The 27,500-nt window shown below is 41.5% G+C and overlaps 1 long non-coding RNA gene across 1 annotated transcript in view; it reads left to right on the forward strand.

Annotated features, from left to right (window-relative positions):
* Nucleotides 1-10,575: 10,575 nt before the first annotated feature.
* Nucleotides 10,576-27,500, forward strand: part of LOC121680758 — an 84,727-nt gene continuing 67,802 nt past the window's right edge. Inside the window, exons 1-2 of the long non-coding RNA XR_006021811.1 lie at nucleotides 10,576-10,644; nucleotides 10,764-11,252. This is a non-coding gene — a long non-coding RNA (uncharacterized LOC121680758). The remainder of the gene's footprint in view (nucleotides 10,645-10,763; nucleotides 11,253-27,500) is intronic.

Genomic DNA, 27,500 nt, shown 5'->3' on the forward strand with positions numbered 1-27,500 from the left:
CAAGCAGTTACTGCTTGATCTAGCAACAGCAACAGTGCATCTACAAGCAGTTACTGCTTTATCTAGCAACAGCAACAGTGCATCTATAAGCAGTTACTGCTTTATCTACCAACAGCAACAGTGCATCTACAAGCAGTTACTGCTTTATCTAGCAACAGCAACAGTGTATCTCTGCATTGTATTTGCTAGTATAGGCCTGCTGTCAAAATAATGAAGAGGCTGAAGATGACGTGCTGCTGGCTAACGTGAAGGTTTTAGCTTCTACCAGCTAACGTTAACATTTATGTAACTCCTCGTGATCATGTATGATTTTGTGAGTTTAACTAGCAGCAGCAACAGTGCATCTCTGTCTCCTGTTTCTGTTGGTATTGTACATCAGCAACATGTCTCTACTATTAGGTAGCTTGATGAAGCTTCTAAACACTGCCAATTGAAAATTATCTCTATAGCATGTTGGAAAGTTCCATAGTTAAAAATGTTTTTAGACATTCATAACATGTGGCTGTTTTGCAGTATCTTCATTTTGAGCTGCCTGGATGTGTGTATATCATATATTTTCATCGTCATCTACGTTTGTGTGTATGAGAGAGAGAGAGAGAGTGTGTGTGTGTGAGTGTGTCTGATGTGTGCAGTGATGTGAAAATACCATTGTTTTGGGAATACCATTGTTTACCCCAAAAGCATAATAAGCATTTATAAGAGCAATCAGGCTGTCTAATTAGGAAATATACATACACAGAGCTCCTTTGTGTGTACACACACCTCATCACATCTCTCTCTCTCTCTCTCTTGCAAAATCTCTTTCTCTCTCTCTCTCTTTTTCTCTTGTGCACAATCTCTTTCTCTTTCTCCCTCTCTCTCTGTGATCATCATAGTATCAGCTGCGCTCCCAGAGCAAAAAGATCATCAGAGAACAAACTATGCATTACAGTCCAATTACACCAAATCCCCACACGGAGCAGAGCAGACGTTACCTGATGAGAACCAATCCACAGTGCACGCTGTCACATTGGCAAACAACAGCAGACCTGCGTGCAGTTACAATCCACAGTGCACTTTATCTTTGATATTCTCCTTTACTCTCACAAACACACACACACAAACCAAATTATCCGAGACTCCTCATTAATCCCCTGTGATACGGTAACAGCTCATTAATAGTGATATATCTCTTGTGTTCAGCGTGTCTGTCTATATAGATATTCAGCGTGTCTGTCTATAGATATTCTCTTAATACTCTGCCTGCCTCTCTGGAGCGCAGCTCTGCTTGGTAATACTTGCCAGGTCAATAATACATGGAAATAAAAATGTAAAATGCTGTGTTGGCCAGCTTCCCTCGCGGTGCGCGCGCGGGATCACGCGGCATCACGCAATTTAATTTTAATTTTTCCAGTAATGCTGCAACGACGCTGCAACAACCGGCAGAGGTCTCAAGTGAGCAGGGTGTCTCGTAAAAAGAAATGGAGCTGGAAAACCCTACACAGACTTCACTACAGACTTTAGCAGACTGGTTTAGAAATAATTTAATAGCCAGAAATATGCCTGCCCTGCCCTAATAAAGAAATATTTGGTTAACGGCGAGTGAATCCCGTTTGCAGCCGTAGAAGAAACGCAGGACAAATTAAACATTCTGGTTTTCTCCGAGTGCAACGATGATAGACAGACATCATTTGGACAACATATAGAGCATATTAACCTCCGTTGCTCAGCGAAATGCCTTCCTGTTACGTCCTGTTATCACGGAGTTACAGGCGATAAACTATTTTTGATGGTCACAAGTTTACTTCATTAGCGTTTATTTTTTTGATTATTAAAGAGTGTTTTTGATTTAAAGGCTTGACTTTGTGCTTATTCAGAAGAGCATTTAGTGCTCTCCACAATCCCAGACGTTCACATTGCATGTTTGTTTGTAATGGATGCAACCGCGAGATACGCTTGTCATAGGCACCGATACCGTGGGTGCTCTGTCTCTCGGGCACCCACTGAAAACATCGAGCACCCACGTGTGCCAGCTTACAGTCCCGGCTAAATTTACATTAATTTAAAATCAAACATCGCAGTTTATGTTAAATTCAGCATCTCTCGTAAAGTGATTGGATATGTTGCTGTCAATTCCCTACTCCATATACTAACCACCAATGAGAGCGTCTCTCGTATGAAAATTCCTGACACTTCCCACCTGAAGAATTAACGCAAGGAATGTTTAAAATGTATATAGCCCTGGATATCATTTTAAAAGTAGTCTGACAAAGCTTATTGTTTTGTGACACAGCTAAACACTGGTACCTCATAGAACGTCTATAACATAGCCTAGGTGGTCGCAACTCACAAAAGTAAAGCAGATAGAAAGAACTCACGCAAATCTAGCCTACAACACGCAGACAGCTTCATGTGCAGGGGAGAGAGCGCGCACACTGTGCTTTATGATGGCTTCTGATGGTATCTTGCTAATTCACTGAACTGTATTAGGTGACACAAATGGTATTGCCTTTATCTTATAACTCCTTGTCTGAGCGACTACCAGGCCTATGGTTTTTAAAAGTCAGATGTTCCCTGACAAAGACATTCGAAAATTAAGAATGTTTATTGATTTGAAAAATACACTAATTTTTGCAAACTCCCTTCATTCAACCCTTGAAGACATCGCGGTCTGGTGCGCTATGTAGATCGTTTCTCGTACCATTTAATTTCTCAGAATTTAGGTCTACTAGGCCTACAATAACGTCATCACCAAATACATCTTTTATTTTTAGTTGATCAACCACAAAGAGTAACATAGGCCTACTGTGCACAGTGCACTGACGACTGTCACAGCCCAAGGTAACCAGTTGTTGTAGATGAGAGGCAACCCCTTGTTTTAGATGCCTGGACAACATGTTAGGCTACCTGGGTGTTGCCTACGTTATTAATTAATGGTAGCCTACAATAGTTAATTGATTTGCGTAACATATTAGTTGGCTCAAAGAGTAGGGAATCAGGATGGATAGAATCACGCGTGTGTTGCTTTTGCGGGATCGAATCCAGTTTAATGCTAGTTTTCAAAACATACATATTTCTACATGTCTTTTGTCCGAGTGGCTGTAATGTAGCCGAGCACTCATGGCGTATGAAAAGTGACTTCAAACCGCCTAAAACAACTTGTTTGTTAATGTCTGACAACTGCTGCAGCGCATGCACGCGCAAGGAAACCAGTAGGTGGAGAAACCAGAAGGCACACAACACCGGAACGATTTTGAGGCTATTTCGCTTAGGCTACTCAATGGTGCTATTTCACACGCATTATAGCGACCCCCACTCACCGGGGTCAGGTGGAAGGTGTTAATAGACGATTGGTGTAGCCTACAGTGGACTAGGGCTGTCAAAATTGCTCAAAAATGACGTTCGAATATCCCCTCTGAAATAAACACATGTATTCGAATATATTGGAATATCTAGGCTATATTATTTGCGCATTATGTCAGTGACGCGCATCATGTCATCTGTTTTTAACTTTTTGTATGGTTATTGCTTGACAGGGGGGATCCCAAGCAGCTTTCAGCCATAAGGCATTTCCTAATTCACCCGACACTGATATTCAAAATGTTGAAACTATTTCTGCATAGCCTATAAGCAGTTTAATTAAATGTAATGTTAGTTGTAAACAAACGGGCTACTTGGTGAGGCTTGGCCTCACAGATGCGCCCGTGCCTTAAATGGCAATACAAATCTATAGGCCTATTAACTGACCGCCCGATTCACGTTGGCTGGGGGGCAGGGGGGGCCATCAGACATTTGTTCCCAAGGGTCTATGAATTGTTAATCCGGCCCTGCCCCCAACGAACGCAACTTTCCACCTCTGAGACAGCTTAAAAGAAGTCTAGAGGACTCCTAACTCACTAAGACCTACTTACTGTAGGCTGCGCAAACCACAGGCCTTTTTTTTGGGCAAGCCTGCATTCGAGGCAGGCCTTCTGTTGAAGAATTGTATCCTGCGCTAACAGTAATCCTCCTACCCCCCGCTACCACAGCTGTGGATAGTGTGGCATGTTCACACTTTATGTCTCCTTCTTGCAAACTAGGCCTATAGCCCAACCATTTACGTCTTCAAAAAATAACAACTTGCCAGATATGCCTTAATTTCATTCAATGCTTCATTCAGCATTTTGTTCTTCCACTGGAAATGAATCTTCTACATTTGCTGCCTGTTGCATCCTTTCTGTTTGTATTGTTTAGAAAATGTTTGACATCTTGAGTTAATGCATTAAACATTGTTTGCTGGTAACCAGCCACAAATAGCCTACAGATTCTTGCGTGCGTACATTCTCTATTCTCTCCAAAATGTGCCTGTTCTATTGGCTGGCCAAGTGCGTAATTCTGCGGCATAAAGCAGATGTATTTGTTTATTGTACAGAAAAATAAAAATAACCTGTCAAGCAGTCAATTGACTACATTGCAGTCAATAAGTAGGGCAAATTACGAAACCAAAACGTAGGTCATAGTTGTCTAAGCCTCTGCTGTGAGGCCAAACCCATGAACAAAGACGCATTGATATCTGCAATATTTATTTTTTTGGCGAAACAAGCTCACAGCCGAACGAGTCATAGCACTGAAGGGAGAGGCAACTGGCATGTGATCTCCCCACGGGCCAATGGCCAATGTACAAGTTTTCTCCTGTGCCTACGATATTTAATCCAGTGTTTTGTCAAGTTGCAAAATGCTATTCGTTTTAACAATTTTTTATGATAGTATGAAGTACTTTTTGTATAGGGTACTATCTTAATTGCTTTATACTCAATACTTGACCAATGGCTATTGCATCTGTCTATTGAAAGTGAGAATGTGGCATGTGATCTACTGTGTAGGCTTCATAAAATGAAATAAACAGATTGCTAATGGCCTACAAGCTGATCTGGGGTGCGTTTCCTGTACAACTACGGAGGTAACAGGATGCATCGTTCAACTAACCAACATGTAAGTTACGACTGTTTCCCAAAACTGTCGTACTTACATAGTACTGTAAGTTTGGACCATGATAGTTTCCAAACTTCAGTAGTCTGGTGGTTAATGATGTTTAGTAGCACGTGAACAGGCACCTGCACATACTTCTGTGGCGCATTGCGTTAAGGCCGGCAGATGACAGCCACCGTTGCACAGCAGTTACCAGTCCCCTGTCCAAGAGTTCGAATCTGGTTTAAGATTTTGACAAGAATATTGACATCGTTGTTAAGTTTATATTTTGTGCAGATCATATTATCAAAATCAGAATCCGCCTTCTTGGCTTGGTTTGCGTAAACTAACAAGGACCCCCCTCCCCCTCCATAAAAATCAAAGGCTACATATTCTCAGCTGACTCGTCAAAAAGTGCACACCACCTTATTATTATCTGCAGGTGTGTGACTTTTACTTACGTGCACATGGCTGCAAATTGACTTTTAATTACAAGGATACAAGGATACAAGGAAGTTTATTGTCACATGCATATAGTTACTGGAAGTAAGTGTATGGTGGTTAGAAGTGTAAATATCAATTAGAAACCTAAATATATTTATAATTATTAATTTGCAAACAAATAACTGGCGTCAGTGACGTCTTCAACATGAAGATCCCTGGAACTATGCTTCTACTAGCATTCTACCACAGGTCGAGAGGTGTAGTTGTAACTACACAACTTTACGATAGTGGTTGCGAACATTCGTTGCTACTATGGTTTTGGGAAACACTAACGTAGTGTAACGATGCATTGGACTATGTAAGTTCCAAATATGAATGTAATTCTGCGGCATAAAGCAGATGTATTTGTTTATTTTACAGAAAAATAAAAATGACATGTCAAGCAGTCAATTGACTACATTGCAGTCAAGAAGTAGGGCAAATTAATATACGAAACCAAAACGTGGGTCATAGTTGTCTAAGCCTCTATAGCGTAGCCTGTTAAAAAAGTCGCAGAAGCCTACCCAAGGCTACAGATTAATTCTGAACAGTTATTTCTCTACTGGCTCAATTATCACACCACTGTTTTGATTTGCGTAGTTGCGTTAACCCAACACTGACAATAATGTAGACAGCACATTTCGATTTCAGTTACCACCGTGTAGTCAAGCCTTAAGCCATACCCAAGTAGCCTAAATCGAGGTAAATCGAGCTTTTTCAGAAGGGGCGGCAGGCAGAGCGATGTACAGTGGCAGAGCGACGTACAGTGGCTGAAAGTGGTACTAAAGCTTCACGCAGCTTCACACCTCGTAATGCGCGACTGAAGTGGCCATTTGAAAGCGATGCCCACTGTACATAATTATCCTTCAGACATGAGGAGCTGCAGAATGAAGTCCTGAGACCTCACTGAGGTGTGATTCTCACTCTGCTATTTATGGGAGAAACAACTCCCACCAACAGCCCACCAACAACAGCTAATGTGGAACTGTGTGTGTGTGTGTGTGTGTGTGTGTGTGTACATGTGTGTGTGTGTGTACGTGTGTGTGTGTGTGTGTGTGTACATGTGTGTGTGTGCACGTAAACACACATGCACACACACACACACACACACACACACACACACACACACACAACAATATAAATACATAGCTTGAAAGCATCATGCAGCTGTGTGACGGGGTGTATGCATTCAGGCAAGCTCTGCTCCATTAGCGGAGCCCTTTGATCAGGGTGTAAAAAGGCGTCAGGCCTTCAGGAGTGTCTGTCTACCCCCTGTGCTTGCGCTAATTGCACTTGAAGTTTTAATCAGCAGGTGGAACACAACACACTCACTCGCTGTTCATGATAAGCCAGAGCACTCAGATGCCAGGGTGTGTGTGAGTGCTGAGATTATGAGGCAGGAGATGGCCTGATAGAGCTCTATTGTTTGCACACAGCCTCCGAGCTGCATTACAAGTGTGCGTGTGTGTGTGTGTGTGTGGGGGGGTTTGGGTTTGGTTCATTTCAAACAATCAGGAGATTAAAGGTGAGTGTTTGTGCAACTGACCTCTTGTTTATTTACATGTAATTGCTTTGTTGTGGCGGTGGTGGTGGTGGTGGTGGTGGTGTGTGTGTGTGTGTGTGTGTGTGTGTGTGTGTGTGTGTGTGTGTGTGTGTGTGTGTGTGTGTGTGTGTGTGTGTGTGTGAATAGTATATGCATACTCGTGCATTTCAGTGTAAGGAGGCTAAACGCAAGTAAACACAGGTTATATACCCCTGACGTTTCAGAAATAGAGTTTATCCACCTCTCAAAAGAGTCTATTCACTAATTGCAACTTTTAACATTCACACTGTATTATTTACATTCACAATATGTACGCTAATCAGCACTCTAGGAACCATTTAATACCACTCTGGTATTGTTATAAACATTAGACAACAACCTCCACCATCATCAAACATGTTCTGAATAACTATTTTAAAAATCTATGGCGCAGTCCACCTTATCATGAACACAGAATTCATAGTTTACCCACCTCTTATTTTACCTTACACCCCTGAATGTGGGTAAATAACTCTCTTAAAGGGTGCTGTCTGCTTTTGAGTAGTCCACAACAAACTGCTCTGGACTGGGAAGTAGACATTGCACACACACACACACACACACACACACACACACTGCTCTTTGGATTTTGGATTGTCCTATAGCAATAAATCAGTCCAGGTTAGTTCAGCCTGCTCAGGAGAGACCAAGATGGATGGCAGTGTGCAGGGGAGGTGACCATGCTTTGCTTTATGCACTCAAGCAACAGCCTAAATCTGTCTCTGATTAGTCCCATCCTGTATCATTCATCCATCCATCAATCCATCTATCACTTCATTCATACATTTCATTCCATATCATTCATTCATCCATCCATCCATCACTTCATTCATACATTTCATTCCATTAATTCATTCCATATCATCCATATCACCAAAGATCCTTATATCAACCATCTCTGATATCACCATTCATACATACATTTTATTACATTCATTTATCCATTCCATTCCATTCCATTGTCTCATTCCATTAGGTCCTGTTTTACTCTACCATTGCCTTGCTTTTACGTATTCCATCAATCTCTTCCCGGTCCTCATCTTTTCTCTCCTTTCTCTCATCCCTCTATTCCTCTCATTCTTCAAAACTTCTCTTTAGCTTTCTCATCTTTCTGTCTGCCCGCTGGCTCACTGGTAGATTTTGAGTGTATGTGTGTGTGTGTGTGTGTTCTTTCTGTCGTTTTTGAGTGTGTGTGTGTGTGTGTGTGTGTGTGTGTGTGTATTTGTTCTGTCTGCCTGATAGCTCACGGGTAGATTTTGAATGTGTGTGTGTGTGTGTGTGTGTGTGTGTGTGTTCTTTCTCTCCAGCCGCTGGATCACTGGTAGGTTTTGAGGTTTCTGGTCCATTTACGATACCTGCAGACCATACGCCGTGACGCTGAGCCATAAAGCAGGAAGAGGGTTCACAAGACGAGTCACATCTCATTTCCTTCTTCCTCTTTCACAGACTCTTCATTGGAGCCCACAGGGCAAACTGCTAGAGAACAAAACGTGTGTGTGTGTGTGTGTGTGTGTGTGTGTGTTCTTCCTTTCTTTCTGACACACCTCCATAGTGACATGATGCATGGCTGATGAGGAGTTTGGGGTTGTGTCGAGGTCAGGACAGATACATTACATCTCCTCGGCGCTCTCAGCAAAAAGGCCTGTCACACACACACACATACACATTACATCTCGACAGCAATCTCACTGAAAAGGCCTGTCACATTCAGATCACTGAGTCTGTGATGACACACACACACACACACACACACACATAGAGCCTCTTTTCCTCTTCCCTACTCAAACATTTATGCCCTGCTCTTTGCATTAGATAGCACAGAGCTTAAACCTTTGATGGCAGGATTGGATGCAAGCTTTAGCATGCTATCTGGGACAATGCTGTGAATGTGTATGTCTCTCTCTCTCTGTGTGTGTGTGTGTGTGTGTGCGTGTGTTTGTCTGCTGGTTTAGTTCTTCTCTTTCTCAGTAGAGATGAGAGGAACAGGCTCAGATGAGATCCGGACCACGCGTCCGTTCTGTGTCTCCGTCTTTATAAAAACGTCTCATGGCTAGGAGAAGCTCTCTCTGGCTGGTTGAGTTGGATTAGAAGGCTGCAGCGTGCCACCCCCCGTTGCTCTTCTTCCTGCATGCTGGGTTCTCTGTTTTTGACAAACGAGAGTGTTGAGTGTTGAAAATAAATTCATTTTTAAATTGTTTCAAATTCCTATCTTTATCCCCTCTTTTTAGCTAGTTGTAAAAGTGTGTGTGTGTGTGTGTGTGTGTATGTGTGTGTGTGTGTGTGTATGTGTGTGTGTGTGTGTATGAAACACTACAGAGGTTGCCATATGCACACACTAATTCACACATATAAAAGTGGCTTTTCAATCGGCATGTGTTAATTAATTTTTGCAACAGGTGCATGAGTATGCGTATGCCTGCAATCTTGTGTGTGTATGTGTGTGTGTGTGTGTGTGTGTCTTTGTGTGTGATGGCCCTCCAACCCTGGCAGAGCAGAGTAACACACACATTTGACACACACCTGACACACATGTCATATACTCATCAAATAGAATGGAAGTTGTTTTGGCATCTTCACTTTCCATAAAAAAAAAAAACCTTTAATGGCGCACCTCTGAAGTGGCAGTGGCATGAGAGAAGCATCATTTATCACACCAACATGACAGATGTACACGTGTGCAGACACACACACACCGCCACACACACACACTCTCACACCCACCCACACACATACACACACTCATCGCAGTTGAGAAAGTGATGATAAGTAGACAGAGATGCAGTGTGCCAAGAGCATGACAGCTCTCAAACTTGTAAGTCCTTCAAGCGCGACGCAAAGATAATATAAGCATACAGTATGATGTAATGTACATTATCTTGAAGTTACGTTTATTCATTTAGTAGACACTGTTATCCAACATGATTTGCAAAAGACACACAACACAACACATGCATATATACATCTTCATCATTATGATATATCATATTTTTGGCCAACTGAACCAGCTGAACCTGCAACTACAAGGGAGAGGGTAAACCATTGTGGACCTGATCGAGAAGATGGACTCATTTACAAGGAAGCTGGAGTTGTTCCATTCTGATCTATCAAGTGGAAGGCTCTTGCACTTTGCAACATTAAAATCACAGGGAGGGGGGCGAGTGACAGGAATTATGACTGAATTCATTGACAAGCTACGGGCCAACTTTCAGTCGCGGTTCCGAGACTACTGCATCCCAAGGGAAATTGTTGGCTTTGTCCGCGACCCATTGTCCACGCGAAGCGAGGAATTTTCCTCACTGGCCAAAACAACCATGAGCTCGTTGGACGAGGCAACGCTTCAGTTGGAGCTCATTGATTTCCAGTCAAGCTCCCTCGTCCGTGATGCATTTAGTGCGCATTCCGTGGAGGATTTCTGGATCGGATGCTCAGAAGAGTACACAGGGATCAAGAAACTTGCCCTTTATGTGCTGATGATGTTTCCATCTACCTACACGTGTGAGTCAAGCTTTTCCTCAATGAATGCAATCAAAACACACGAGAGGAACCGTCTGACCAATGCAAACTTGGAGAACTGCTTGAGGATAAAAGTGACATCCCTGTCGCCCGACATCCACAAAATTGTGACCGAAGGGAGGAGCCACTTTTCCCATTAAGTGAGTACTGGCTTTTTTAAATAGTTATATTTAAACTTATAAAAAAATATGCCCAGTTATATTGTTTGATCTTATTGTAATTGTAAATTGTAATTTCCATTTTTTCTGTCTTTATTCAGGAGCAGCGCAGATCCTTCTCCCACGCGGCCAATGTGCATTCATCTTTTCTTTCACTTTCACTTCTTTCGTTATGTTTCATTTTAATTGGACCATTTCATATTTGAGCAGACCTTGTTATGTTATTAATGTAACGAAACATAGGCTATTTTTGACCTTGCTCACTGGAAGAGGGAGAAGGGACACTTTTGTTTTGTTTTTTTTGCACGCGCACTCGCGTGCCATTACCGTTCCGACCTGTGCGTCATGGATAACTGCAAGGATGTTCCACCTGTTGTTTTGTCACTTTAGTAGGACTAACATCTATACCTCAATAAATGTTTCGAAATTGATGGGATTGCTGTAGGCCTTTTTTCTTTTTAAAAACATGGGGTTAAAAAAAAAAATTCTGTTTTTTTTTTATTTAAACAGCAAATTAACGTCATCTCGCGGGCCAGATAGAATAGATGGCGGGCCAAAATTGGCCCGCGGGCCACTATTTGCCAACCCCTGTTTTAGGAGGACCACCTTTTTTTTGTATGTTGATCTTAAGGGGCCATGTCAACCCATTTCATAACATAATTTCATAACACACAGGGGATCAGACTAAGGCAACTAAAGAGAGAGGGCAACGTCCAACAAAGTCCATAAGTCCATAACTTAACTGAATCCACAGAATGCTAAAGAGCAGGCGAGGGAGAGAGTCTTTGGCTGGGTCCTTCATGCAGCTTTGACGAGGCCAGACAAAGTGTGTGTGTGGAGGGAGGCCTGATATAGTGCAGCTGATCAGCTGATTGATCAGCTGCAGGTGTAAGGCTTCAGTAGGCAGGGGATAGAGAATGAGTGACAGGAGTGTGAGTCTGATGAGTGGGCATGGCTGGGGAAGTGGCTGGTGCAGAGTGAAGTGCTGCTGAGGAACCTGGCAAAGCTGTGACAGTGAGACAGTTAGAATCACACACATAAACATAAACATGTACACGCACACATGCACACAATTCAAGAATTTCTCAAAATGATGAACAGGCAAGATGGGGGTGGGGTTGTATAAAATGTATTTTACATGTGGAATCTATGAACTAATCATGTTTTGGTACTTGTTGTCTAGCAGATACCATGAGAATTGAGTGTGGATAATGCAATTTAGTGAGACAGTTAGAATCATATAGGCCTTTCAGCATGACTTATTTTTGTGGAAAAAATGTGCTGGACTGGGCGGCGGTCATATTTTGTACCGCTTTGCGGTACATCTAGTTTCTATTAAGCGAGCTAGGCTTCAAATAATGGTGTTGCCTAACTATGTTATTGTCATATCCACTATTACTGTACTTGTAACTAGCCTCTTGACGCCATCGATTAAATGATAGACAATGATAGACAATCTGACACTATCAAACACAAAAGGGAACATCTTGATTTGGTCCGAAAGTGTTCAACAAAGAAAAATGTGGTTACTTTGAAGTATCTAAGATATCACATTAGTTTGTTTTTTAGTTTCTTTCTACATACAACAATTATTAGCTGATTATGTCCTTGAATGGAGGAGAAAGCCTGTCTGTGCCAAATAATTTCAATGATAGTACTGTAAATGCAACTGTATTAGTCTAATACATTTCAGGACTTTTACTTCCGATACTTAAGTACATTTGAAGGCAAGTACTTTTGTACTTCCACTCAAGTGGAAATGTAAAAGGAGGACTTTTACTTTTACTGGAGTAACATTTGACCATGTGTATCTCTACTTTCACTCATGTAAAGGATTTGTGTACTTCGTCTACCACTGACAACAATAAGCTTCCACTATACGGCAGGGATCACATCAGCCAGCGGCAGGTTTCCTATTGTTCTCTATTGTTCGGCAGCGGAACGATGGCAGCGCTGACGTAACGCTAGCGTTGAACGAGCTGAGCGTTGAACTTGGTTCAACTTTCAAAGCGCAACGCGAGCGTATTCAATTGACAAACCGTTTGTGTTGCTTAGGAACGAGACAAAACTTATTATGGTCTGAGCGGGGACTTATTATGGTCAGGAGACAGGCAGCTAGCGGATGGTGAGGTAATGTTTGCTGTATGTGACAAAAAATGTTTTAGCTTAGAAACCGTTTAACATCGTTTAGAGTACTGTACCTTTAAATTTGAATATGACCGTCAACTCATTCGAATGTCACTCAGCAACCGTAGGATGACATCAGAAAAATGAGCAGTGGTCTCTTAATTTTTTCCAATCCAGAGCAGGACATAATGGCACCATGCATAGACACTGGTGTCACGCAATTACTACCACAACATCACTGGTCTCCAAAGAGACGTGCAAGGGATGTGAGGGGTACATAATTGATACATGATTCCATGAAACAGGAAGAAAGGTATGGTCATGTTTTAGCAGCTGGGCCACCAGTATAACATCTGCCTCAATTCCTGTCCTTAGGTTCATTCCCTCATTGCAACCAACCAGCTGTATTATCAATTGTATTATATTGTACACTATTTATATGCTGTGGCATTATAGTATACATATATACTCATTTTAGTATGCATACAATTAGTTTGTGTGCAAGGTGATCTTCCTAAACGTAAGCATTAGAAAGCAATAACCAGCCCGCTGTCCAGGGTCCTGAAAAGAATGGCTGAAACACAATAAAGAATGACTACTGATTGTATATCATTTTTATTTTTTAGTGCAAATAGGAGGCTTAGAGAACAGGACAGGATGGCTGGAGAGGTAGGGGATCACAGCGTCCTCACGATGCCACTTATATGTGTATGTGTGTGTGTGTGTGTGGGTGTGTTTGTATGTGTATGTGTGTACTGTACGTGTATTTGTACTGTATGTGTATGTGTATATACATGTGTATGTGTATTAAGTATGTGTGTGTATGTGTAGAGTATATGCATGTGTATGTGTATATATACATATTTAAATGTGTATATGCATGTGTATGTGTATTAAGTATGTGTCTGTGTGTATGTGTATGTGCATGTGTATATGTATACATATTTATATGTATATGAATGCGTATACACAGTATATACAGTATGTGTTTATTGGGGATAGATTCAAGATTGATACAGGAGGTTGAATGCATTTAACCGCCTTCCCATGATTATTCAGCTCAACCACCATTAAGAGATTTTCAGCCTTGACCCCATTGCCCGTATCATTGAGCAAGGGCTCTGAAGCTCCATTTCATCATTTGAACACAATGTTGATGAGGGTGCTTCACAGCGATTCAATCATCACCTTCGGCTGAGTGTTTAGATTATAGGCAGAATCGGTCTCATTTGGTGAATATGTTTTGACTATTTAAAACTGTGGGACTCTGACACATCACCATCAGTCAAGGTATGGTGAGCACTATTGAATCATCTCAGCTCTTTATGAGGATGGTTTCCAGCTGATGATTCCATTGATTATGCTGAATGTTTAACCTACGCAGGGTCAGGCTGTTGGTGGGACCTTAAGGGGCCCCTAAAGAGTTTATTTTACCTTAAAATATAATTTCCGAAGTCATTTTGATGGCACATAAACTCTTAATAGGGCGAATAGCGCTTTTGCCATACTCAGGTCTTATCGCTTGTAAATCAGCCATAGGAAGTCTCTTTCTACTGACTGCTGTTGGTGCATTCCCTCTTTATTGTTTTGGAATTATGTTTAGCCTATACTTTGGCATAAGTTTAGCTTCTCAACTGTAGGGGTACCCCAGGAGCAAATCTTTTTTAGTGCTGCTTTACTTGATTGATTGAAATCACACAGTGATTTGACGACAGGATGTGTTGTTTGAAGGCAAAATCTGTTTTTGCTGCTTGTTTTAAGTATTTTGAGAGTAACAGCCTTTTGCAAGCAAAATGTGTCATTTTGGCCAGAGTGCTTTTCTTCAGACATGGGTGTTAACCCTCTAGGCGCCACAGGCGACTATAGTCGACAAGATGCGGTACTGAATAAAACGGCCGATTTAGTCAAATAGGGTGTCATATTTCGTTCGACTTCCACTCCACTAGATGGCAGACATGTCATACGTCATCCCCGAGTCAAAAAAAGGACACGCTTTAAACAAAAGTTTCTAGCTACAGCGCATTGAATCAGTGTATGAAATACCGGAGCTAGTGTGCGTGTGAGCCACTTTGTCAGAGCGATATTGTCAACGTCAGCGAGTATTTGCATTAGATTATCGTCTAATGGCATCAAAAAAGTTTACCTGAAATGAAGTGTTGGGTCTTCTATTCGCGGACCCTGATTCTGAAGGGGAATATCTGCCTTCAGAAAATGACGGTGATTCGTTTAGTGAGGCTTCAGATGCGTCCCTGCCTTGCAATGATGCAGCTGGACAAAGTGAGAGTTTACTCCATAGTTTAGCTTACACCAAGCACAAACGTTGAATCGTTTGCCCAATGTCACTGGTGGGAATAATGTTTCACGGGTTCGGAGTGTTCATCGGGAAGTTAGCAGGGTGTTAGTGGTGTGGCGAACGAGGCTGGAGGTAGCCTAATATCCATAGCGCTAGCTTCTGTCTTCTGAACGTGTGCCTCTCCACAATCGCGGCGACAGTAACGTGGTGGAGCCTTTGTCTAATGCCACTGGGTATGTTAGACGAGGTCGAAGTGCTCATAGGACAGTTAGGGGGGAACGTAGTGGCAGTGTGGGGAGTCGCAATGAGAATGACAGTAGGCCTAGTCCGAGCTGCGCAAATTCTCTCCACTCGGCGCGCGCGAGGCAGATCTGGCCATGCTGCTCGCATGGTGGAGGTGGTGACACGCTCTCTCCCTCTCCCACACACACACACACACACACACATTAGGTCATGCATAGTCTATCACAAGATGATGGGAATGCCGGCCCTGTATGGATAGGGATAGGGAGTCATTATCTCTACAGCAAAAGGCCTGCTACATAAAAAAAAAAAAAGTCAGCCATTTAGTAATGATTTACACTGTTGATTTGCTATCTACTTCCCTGATCATTTAGGACATACAGTACACTATGTGTTCCTTTTTGTGTGTTCATGTCCTTGTGATGTGTGTGTCTTTGTCAGCTAAGAAAAAAAACAAAAAAACATCAACAAAAACAACAAAAAGAAAAAAAATACTAACATTGTCTCTTGTCTTGTCTCGTCATCTCACTCCTGATCTGTGCCTTGTCGTGGCAAATGAGCTTTTGAACTAAACAGGTCTTGTCTACTTGTGTTTGTGTGTCATCTGAATAATATATATGTGCCCCATACATGGAATCAGAGTGCCTACTGTATGTAGTAAATGGAAAATCTCTACAGCAAAAGGCCAGTCTACCGCTACATGCATTTGGTTTGTTTCTGCCATTTATTAGTAATGATTTACACAGTTTGTTCACTACTTACTATTTACCTGAGCATTCAGTATTGTGCAATATAGCATACAGAAGGTGAGGGACATTTTGGGGGGAAAGAAGTGGTGCATTTTATCATTCAAACATGCAACTTTTCATGAAAATTCTATAATCCAAGATGGCCGCCACCATATGACGTCATAATATGCAAATTAGATATAAACATTTAATCTCTACATACACTTTGGGTCATCCTTAATATTTCTCTAATTTACAGAAAGTCTCTATCTCTTATCACTTTTAAGATATAGCCTTTTGAAATGAAGATGTCAAAATTGATCGTTTCGGAAAAAAACCTCTGGCGACTAAAGGGTTAACTGTTTTGAAACCATGATGTCAGAGTTGACACACTGTAAACTGTAATTGTTACTGCAATAAGGTGACTCTTTGACATGCCTACGCATATCACCGGTCAAGACATGGTCAGCTCTGTTGTATCAGACCTGAGAGAGATCACGCACACTCTAATCCCTCTCCTCCCATACGCTCCCCGATTAGTTCAAATCAATACAGGATCAATACAGGATCGGCTTCCCATCAGGGATGATTAGTCAGGCCTGTAGAGCCACTGGAACTCTGATATTGATTACATTAGACTGGACAGAAGAAGGGTTTTCTTCGGCTTCCCTTTTGATCAGCCAACGTGCCTAAAGCATCTTAAATGCTGCCGCACCACTTAAACTGCTGAAGAAGAAGAAGAAGAAGAAGAAGAAGAGTTTTCTTTTGGAACTTTTGTTTTGCATAAATCATTCCAGACCTGCTTTCAAAACATAAGAGAACTTATCACATGTGTGTGTGTGTGTGTGTGTGTGTGTGTGGGGGAGTGTATTTTCCTCTCATGCAGAATAAGTAAATGGATGTCAGTCTTGATGACGATGTTTTCTTGTGAATTAGTCATCTCCTTTCATGAAAGCCCACATTTAGCTTCTGTGGAAAAAGTCTCCGTAGATGATCAGGCCAAACGTGGAGCCAGAGATTAAAAGCAGTAAGTGTGTACGCACAGAACACACAGCGCAGAACAAACAGCTCTTTAGGGGCGCATGGAGAGACCAAATGGGACATTTATTCTTCTATGAGTCTCCTCTCTCCCCTCTCCTTTCCTTCCCTCCCTTCTCTTCTCCTTTCCTCTCTTCTCTTCTCCTTTCCTCTCCTTTCGTCTTGTCTCGTCTTCTCTCCTTTTCTCTCCTCTCCTCTCTTCTCCTCCCCTCTTCTTTCCTCTCCTCTCCTCTACTCCTTGTTTGGCCGTAAATAGAAGGCGCGGTCGCTGTGTCCTTGATGTGTGAGATCAGAAGCCTGCTGTGCGCTACTTGGCCCTCCGACAAGCGGAACGAGTGAAATGAGAGAAAGCCCAGCTTCCCTTTTGATCAGCCAACGTGCCTTAAGCATCTTAAATGCTGCCCCACCACTTAAACTGCTCTGACCCTCCACAGTCTAAACCCCGCTGGTCCTGACTGAGAGAGAGAGGAGAGAGAGGGAAAGAGAGAGACAGAGAATGAGAGAGAGAGAGAGAGAGAGATGGGCTCTCTAGAAACGTTGAAATATACGTTGAAATACATATTTGAAATAAACTTTGAAAATAATCTCTGATTATAATGACACTAAACTGGACAGCAGAAGGGTTTTCTTTTAGATCTTTTGTTTTGCATAAATCATTCCAGACCTGCTTTCAAAACATGAGATAATTTATCACATTTGTGTGTGTGTGTGTGTGTGGGTGTATGGGGGAGTGTATGTTCCTCTCATGCAGAATAAGTAAATGGTTGTCAGTCTTGATGACAATATTTGGTAACACTTTATTTGAAGGGGTCTACATAAGGGTGACATGTAACCGTCATAAGAATGACATGACACGTCATGTACATTAATGACACAGTTTTGATGTTTATGACTGTTGTCATAATGTGTCATTCGGTTTTTGGAATGTCAAGTTGACATTGTTTGGGTGTCATCATTATGACAACTTGAGATTAGCCAAGATGACATTATTTGACGGGTCTTTGTCATAACAACTTGACATTAGCCAAGAAAATGTAACCCATTTACAATATTGTCATGACGACTTGACATAACCAAGAAAGAAATGCAAGGTGTTTGGCATGATATTGTCATGACAACTTGACATATAACTGTGTTTGGCCTGACTTATCTTCTAGGTTTGTAAAGTGAAGGGCCTGAACAATTGACTGTCATGACACCATTATAATTGTGTCATGAATACTTTCCTTGACCTCAACTACAGTGGTACAGTTTTGACTTGTCATTAAGCTGTCACAAAGAACTATTACACACCAAAATAGTTTCCTGACAGTGTCATGAATACTTACCTTTGACCTAAAGTACAGTGAACCATCTGAGATGTTTCCTGAACATGTCATTAAGTGTCACTACACTATCATGTAGGTCCTATTTCTGTACATTTTACATTTCTGGAACATTGAGTCTAATTTCAACTATAATGACAACAAATACTATACTCAGTCATGACAGTCATGACTATACTATACTCAGTTTATTTCAGCAATGCATTTTGCAAAACCATAATACATGGACATGTTACCATGCCAGCTAACCTAACTGTGCATGTGGAACATGCATTCAACTATTCACATACTAGTCTTTAAGCACCATTTCATTGCCATCATTTCTGCAGCTTTTTCAAATCATGCACGAGTCTACCCAACACACCATTACGATGACGGATTCCTAACCAGTAGTACCATTCAATCATTTTAAGGTGTGTTTTGAGGGACTCGATTCCCCCTGAGACGCCATATTTGTCTGTGTAAGGGGCACTTATTTTAATGTAGAGTGAAGTGCTGCCTTTCTAAGGAACTTTTCACAAGAGGAGTAGACAAATGAAAGTACCAAAATAGTTTACCCAGAACATATAGCCGGCATTTATTAAACATCAAATATCAAACAGTATGACCTTGTTTTTCTTTTCTGTCCTTTTAGTTGTGAAAATCAGTATTTCTCTTAGTTTTCAACCTTTTAAACACATGTTGAGAAAAATCTAAAGTAAAATGACCTCAGAGCTCTGATAAAATAACCCCAAAATAATAATAAGTCCATCTACCTGGGTAGTATGTTTTTTTTTAAGTGGTGAGATCTCGCGCTTATCTGTAGGCTATGATGAAATGAAGACATATTGAGTAGAAGCAGTTCATGTCGCAGGCAAGATTATCATTCGCGCCCTCTGCTCTTCTGCCTCCCGTGTCCAATGGCGAATTTGTCCAATGGAACACTCTCAAATCATGCATCCAAACAAAAAAACAACCTGCATTGCAGGGCAACAATTCAATTCAATTACTCTCTCGATACATTTTAGCAGATCTGGAAATATAACTCATATTTATGAACTGTAGTAGCTTATTCTTATTTTTAATCAATACATTCACTACATAGCCTACATGAAACTTCAGCACTAGCATATCACGTTGTTAACATGGCTTCAACATAGCATGAAATAGCACTTCAAATCATTAAACTCATGTTCAACTCTGATTGGTTTTTAGCTTATGCAGTACCATCAATACATTTCCACACAATGCATTAAACAACTGAGTTACAGCAAAATAAAACTTTTACGTGCTTAACTCATTAAACACATCTATCACGCCATGTCTGCTACTAACATAAATGACGAACACGTGTAAAACACTCACCGGAGAAAACTCATACAAGTTAAGTAAACTCCTTGTCGTAATTTCGACCCTTTGCTGTTATTCCTTTCTTAGAAGTAGGTTTGGTGGGAAAACCCCTTTTAACTAGCTCTTCAATGTTATTTTTAACTTTTCTTCTCAGTGTGGAAAATCTAAATATGGCTTCAGCTCACTATCGTTCTGCTGTCCTTCTGCTGTTTGCGATTTCTATCTTCTTCTCTAAGAATCAGTGTAGCAGTTTCCCCTCTATGCAGCGCCACCACTGCCACCTACTGGACAAATACGGTGTGCAGGGAAAACATAACTAAAAGTAATCAAGAAATTAGATATTAAAGGAGAATTCCGGTGTGATATTGACCTAAAGTGTATTGAAACATGATACCGAGTGTGAACGTATGTTTCATAGCCCATCTCGGCTTGTCCCCTGCACTCCAAAATCTGGCGCTAGTTAGCCGATGCTACCAACAGCTTTTTCAATAGTGGTGCTTCGGCATCGGGCTAGCCATGCAAATAAATCACTGTTTTACACCCATTTACGAGGCTCAATGTATCTCCACACTTCATTGGTAGACTTCCGAGGGCCCTGACATTTAAAACGAGACATTAAGAACTTTGAAAAAGCACTGGTAGTGTACTTACAAGACGATTTATACAGACAGTATCTTCACGAAGTTTAGCGTTTGCAGCCATCTTGAATTTAGTCACGATAAGTCGAGCAACGAGTAAGAATGGACAGGTATGATAAGGGATCAGATTCCAAAAATAATTCAGTGGAAATGCATGGATTCCAGTTGCTGCTACTGGAAGAAACTGGAATCCATGCATTTCCACTGAATTATGCATCTGCATCGTCTAACTAGCGCCAGATTTTGGAGTGCAGGGGACAAGCCGAGATGGGCTATGAGACATACGTTCACACTCGGTATCATGTTTCAATACACTTTAGGTCAATATCACACCGGAATTCTCCTTTAAACTAGAATAATGTAATCCTATTAGTAGGCTATTTTCAAGTGGGTTACATCTGCAATACACCTTCAATATGTTGAGTATATCTAATTTATAATGGTGTCATGACAGCCAATTGTTCAGGCTCATCACTTCATAAACCTAGAAGATAAGTCAGGCCAAACACAGTTATATGTCAAGTTGTCATGACAATATCATGCCAAGGAAAGTATTCATGACACAATTATAATGGTGTCATGTCAATCAATTATTCCGGCCCACCACTTCACGAACCTAGAAGATGAGTCAGGCCAAACACAGTTATATGTCAATTTTGCATTTCTTTCTTAGCTAATGTCAAGTTGTCATGACAACGGTTTACATTTTCTTGGCTAATGTCAAGTTGTCATGACAGAGACACCCTCAAATAATGTCATCTTGCCTAATGTCAAGTTGTTATAATGATGACACCCAAACAATGTCAACTTGACATTCCAAAAACCGAATGACACTTAATGACAACAGTCATAAACATCAATACTATGTCATTAGTGTGCATGACATGTGTCATGACATTCTTATGACGGTTACATGTCACCCTTGTGTAGACCCCTTCAAATAAAGTGTTACCCAATATTTTCTTGTGAATTAGTCATCTCTTTCCATGAAATCCCACATCTTGACTGAGAGAGAGGGAGAGAGAGGGAAAGAGACAGAGAACAAGAGAGAATGAGATAGATAGAGAGAGAGAGAGAGAGAGAGAGAGAGAGAGAGAGAGAGAGAGAGAGAGAGAGAGATGGGCTCTCTAGAAACGTTGAAATAAACTTAAAAAAATAATCTCTGATTATAATGACTAGAGATGACCAAACATGTGTATTTTGCCTGATTCCAATTCACCATGCACAGAAAGCATGGGATTGTAAGCAACATGAAAACATTTTGGTGTGCGACAGAAACATACACAAACGGTATCTGTTACTGCTGATTTGATCTAGCAGTAAAAAGGACAATTTGATTTTGTTGGATGATGTTCTAGTCAGATGGAGGTGACATGTGGATTATATATGCCCCTGATATGATTATCAATAAAAAAGTAAAAAAATAGTTTTGATGAACCCAGTAAGCTTTAGCCAGGTAACGCCTCTTCTTCATTTAGACAGATGCAAAGCTGGTATCAGCTCTCAGAAGATTACAAATTAACCAACTGTGTCAACTGTGTAGATAATGACTGTGACAAAACACTGATTTCCATTTGATTTGATTTGTCCATTTATTTGTTTATCTCAGTATGTTTAATAAATCTAAGCCTTCATTTGATATCTCACACTGAACTGATGCAGTGAACTAATATTACTGCCAAATGTGTCATATGTCAGTCATTCCCATGGATCATAATGCATGGTTATGACATGGCTGACTATTGAAGCTTACAGTATGTGCTACGGTTCTTGCATCTTCTCACATCTGAGCTGTGACATCAGGAACATCCTCTAAAGGTGTTTTGCTGTTTGAATGAAGACATGGCATGGGCAAATGTACAGCTATGTACAGCACTTTGGTCAGTGCGAGCTGTGTTTAAATATGCTCTAAAAATAAACGGAAATGCTTTACTTGACAGTATCGACATAAGAGTGACATGACACTGTCATGAACACATGACACTATCATGACACATGAACCCTAACCCTAATACTAACCTCTAACCCTAACCATAACCCTAATTTGTTATGACAAAAAACGAAAGTCACTTAATAACAGAAGTGTTATGTCATAAACGTTTATGAATTGTTTTTGACACGTTCATGACAGTGTCATGTCACTCTTATGTCGATACTGTCAAGTAAAGTGTAACCAAATAAACATTACTTACTTACTTACTCACTTACTTACAAAACACATCCTACTTAGGTCCCCCACCATGATGCCACTGTTGAGTAGTCTCTTTCTGCTACAGCAGAGAGGCTTTTTTAGAGATCCTCATGGTGTTGCTACAGCTGAGAGGCTTCTTTAGAAATCCTCATGGCGTTGCTTTCTGCCACAGCAGAGAGGCTTTTTTAGAAATCCTCATGGCGTTGCTTTCTGCTACAGCAGAGAGGCTTTTTTAGAGATACTCATGGCGTTGCTACGTTGCTACAGCAGAGAGGCTTTTTTAGAAATCCTCATGGCGTTGCTTTCTGCTACAGCAGAGAGGCTTTTTTAGAGATACTCATGACGTTGCTACAGCAGAGAGGCTTTTTTAGAAATCCTCATGGCGTTGCTTTCTGCTACAGCAGAGAGGCTTTTTTAGAGATACTCATGGCGTTGCTACAGCAGAGAGGCTTTTTTAGAGATACTCATGGCGTTGCTACAGCAGAGAGGCTTTTTTAGAAATCCTCATGGCGTTGCTTTCTGCTACAGCAGAGAGGCTTTTTTAGAGATCCTCATGGTGTCATCCTCTGCAGGTGATTTCCTCCATTTCGCCTCTTCGACTGATAAAGCACAGAGGTTTTATGATCTTTATTTCATATAGATAATCTCATGGCATTCGTTTCTTTGCTGCCTGCGTCATCCTCTACAGATGGCATGCTGTGTTCCAGCTCTTTATGTGCTACAGCACAGAGGTTTTATTATTTTTATTTGATATAGATTTGATTATTTTATTCATTATTGATCGTTTCAAGAAAGTTCCATTATCAGCATCATAGCTATTCCCACAAGGCTTCCGTTTTAACATTCCATATGTTATCTTAATGAAGCGGAAGTAGATTGGGAACAAAATAGAACATTCAAACATTGTTTTTGTTTTTCTTGTTGAAAGGGTCTATAGATCATCTCATGGTGTGACTGCCTGTGCCATCCTCTACGGGTGACTTGCTCTATTCCGCCTCTTTTTGTGATAGAACACAGAGGTTTTGTTCCATTGGTCATCTCATGGCCCTGCTTCCTGTGTCATCGTCATGGTGACAATGGCCCTGCTTCCTGTGTCATCCTGCGGCCACTAATGGTTTATCTACCAAGAAATTTGTTCTGTTTGAGTACATAGTGTAGCAATCCTTTCCCGAGATCCACCTGTTATTGTGCTGCAATACTGAGAGAGAGGGGGGGGGTCTCTATTAGGTCCAATTCAGGTTCAGAGGAGCACTTAATTTCTCCCTGTACCCAATAATGCTTCATAGAATGCGCTCCCGAGCTGCAAACAAAGACTTAATGACGACAAATAGGCTCCATAACACAGAGTATCGATTGATCCGAAAATACTTGTTTTTCATTGCATTGGCTGGATAGACCAAGAAAGAGTGAGGAAGGAAAAGGATAAAGGAGGACAAGAAAGGGAAAGAAAGAAAGAAAAAAAGAAAGAAAGAAAGAAAGAAAGAAGCAAAAGCAGTAGATTGGGTTTGTGTGTATTCAATTCCCTCCCTTTGACCTGCACACTTTCAGGTGAGATCAAATCATATCTTATTTTCGCTCGGCGCTCCTCGGCAGAGGGCCGGCCTCTCACACCGGCGCGGTGCGGTGCGGCATGGCACGGCGCATAAATGGGCAGGCTGGCCGAGATCCCAGCCAAAACAAGGCCGCGATGATTTCCTAATGAATTTATATTCACCCAGAGCTAGCTCACTCACTCACTGAGCCAAAACAAACACCAACTGCCACACACAGCAGGCAGAGTTAAAGTGGGCATAGAGAAAAGTTTGTGTGTGCATGTGCGTGTGTGTGTGTAACGAAACATGAAGAGTCAGACACGCAATTCTGAGTCTGACTTAAGCAAGTCCAAGGGAAGAGATGTGTGTGTGTGTGTGTGTGTAGTGGTAGTTAAGTGTGTGTGTGCGACAGAAAGAGAGGTGTGTGTATGTGTCCATTTGTTAGATCCTTAGGGTCTAAAGTTGCATAAAAGTGCTGTATGATCCTCGAGGCCTCTATTATGATGTGCAATTCTTACAAAGCATTATGGGATAGGCTCAGTCTGTTTTTTTGTCATCCATGTATCCCCTCTCTATCCCTCTATCCCTTCTCCATCTCTCTCATACACTCTTCATGTCACACTCTCTCCATCTCACACACTTGCACTCACACACATTTACATTTATTCATAAAGCTGGCACTTCTCACAACAAGGTCCAAGACTCACACACCATCGGGGAACTACACCTCCTCCTTTCTCTTCCTATGTATTGTCTTCTTTTCTTCATCTTGTCTTTTTTCTTTCTCCTCCTCTTTAAAAGTTCTCTACGCACGGTTGGATGACGCCACTTCTGTTAACGTATGAAGTATTACAGTATCAAACAAAACAGAGAGCTAGCTCACTCCTCCCTCCCCCTCCCTCCGGTGCAATGTTTCATGGTCGAGGCTGGACCAGGCTGTTTTTGTTGCAGTTTTTGGAGCCTGGGCAGTTCACAGGGGCCCTGTTTTTTTTTTTTTTTACAGCGTATTCAGGGGACAGGCAGCTAGCGAATCGTGAGGAGATGTTTGCTGTATGTGACAAAAAATGTTCTAGCTTGGAAACCTTTAGAGACCTTAAGGTCTTTAGAGAACCTTTAGGTCACTCTTGCTGTTCTCTTACCTCCCTCTCCTGGTCCCTCTGTCTATACATATCTCTCTGATGTTTTGCCTTCACATATAGACATGTATACTGTTGACACATGTTCACAGACATTGACAGATTGTGCTAGAGGTGATTACAACTGATGAGAGGTTTTACAACACAGATATGCACACAGAGAAATGCACACACACACACACACACACACGCACACACACAACACACTGATAGTATGATAAAGATCTTCTAAATATAGATGCTGACGCCTGACAACCCAATACTGTTTACCAGGGTTTGTAGAAGCTGAAGTGGCATCCTTTCTGCTGGTGTAATGTATGCTGTGGCACGTATCAGGGTGTGTGTGTGTGTGTGTGTGTGTGTGTGAGTGTATGTGTGGCTGTGTACGTTTATATGTTTGTATGTATGACAGTGCCTCACACCCCCCCCTCTCTCCCTCCTCTCCCCCCTCTCTCTCTCTCCCTCTCTCCATCTCTCTCTCCCCCCTCTCTCTGTGTGTGTGTGTATTCACACTAGCATTCTGCAGGGTTACAGGCTCATTTGTCTTGTCTCTGAGGAGATTAATTTATCTGACTGGATTAATTCCTGAATTGATAAAAGATTGCTCATTGTCTGCCTATTTTCCCTTGCCACTTTCTCTTCCCCCGTTTGTTCCATACCTTCTCGTTACCTCTTTTCCCTCTCTCTTTCACACACACACATGCATGCACGCACACACACACCTACCATCGCGCTGTTACTCTGTCTCTCTCTCTCTCTCTTTCTATTACTTTCTCTTTCTCTTGCTATCTCTCTCAATATCCTTCTCTCAGTCCCTTTCGCTGCTGCTGTCTCTCTCTCTATCTCATTCTCTCACTCTGAATATCTCTCTCTCTCTCTCTCTCTCTCTCTCACTCTCTCTCTCCCTCTCCCTCTCTCCCTCTCACTATCTCTCTGTGGCTCTCTCGAGTGTCTCTCTCCTCTCCCTCTCTCCCTCTCACTATCTCTCTGTGGCTCTCTCGAGTGTCTCTCTCCTCTCTCTGTGCCCTGATAGATTGTTTGGCCTTCAGAAAAGAACTCGCCGATGCTCTCAGATCTATGGAGGAGAGGAGGGGGCAGAGAGAGAAGGAAGGAGAGACAGAACCCAGAGAGAGAAGGAAGGAGAGACAGAACCCAGAGAGAGAGATAAGAGAGAGAGAGAGAAAGTGATATAAAGAGGGAGGGAGGAACAGAACCCTGACATAGAAGATACAGAGAGACAGAGAGAGAGAGAGAGCAAGAGAGAAAGAAAAAAAAGAAAGTGGGAGACGGAGAGACATAATAGAGAAAAAGAGGAAAGAGAGTGTGAGAGAATGAGAGAGAGAATAGAGAGAGAGAAAAATTGGTAGAGGAAAGAGATAAAATAGAGAGATGAGATAGGAGAGGAAAGAAAGAGAGGGAGGGAGGTTTATCACTCTTTCATCATGCCGTATCTTACCTTCTCACACGACCATAGCATTAAAACATATAACATTAAAATCCTCCACACACAGAGTGTACACATTTACATTAAAATAATATCACCCCTTTTACACTTTAACGTCCGTATGCCACCACCACCAATTTCACACAACACCCACCGCTATGTGTGTGTGTGTGTGATTCTGTACTTTTAAAACCAATTACCCAATCTTTAGATACCGTGTTAAAAAAAATGAAAAATGGCTAACCTTTCTGAAGAAAGACCTTCAGCTGCATAGACAGCAAAATATCTCATTGTGTCATAAAGTGAGGGACGCTAGTTTAAACCTACTTATAGCCATAGGCTGTATAGATAAAGAGGCATGCCTGTGCACTATTGAAGCATAATTATATTATTGTATAAGGCCAACATCTTTTTCTCCCAATAATGGAAATGTTGGCAGTACAGTAATGATGACATTACAGAGGTGTTATAGTGCATTGTTATACCTCATGCTGTAAGGCCTTGTACAATGACATTTACACATACCTTTATAGACACATTTATGTCAATCATTATGAAACGTTATTAATCCTTTCCATATTTTGATAGGATTCATAGTGTTACCAACATTGTACAACTTATCATTGCTTTGACAATACAGGTTTCCTGCTTTGACAATACATGGTTTGGAAATGGTCGAGAGGAAAAGATGTGTGGAGGAAAAGAGAACTGTTAGACTGAGATAAGTGGATGGACAGAACTGTTAGACTGAGAGAAGTGGATGGAAAGATGGGTGGAGGAAAAGAAAATATAAATGAGAAAGAAGGAAGAGAAC

This window comes from Alosa sapidissima, chromosome 13 (genome assembly GCF_018492685.1).
Source record: "Alosa sapidissima isolate fAloSap1 chromosome 13, fAloSap1.pri, whole genome shotgun sequence".
Taxonomy (NCBI): domain Eukaryota; kingdom Metazoa; phylum Chordata; class Actinopteri; order Clupeiformes; family Clupeidae; genus Alosa; species Alosa sapidissima.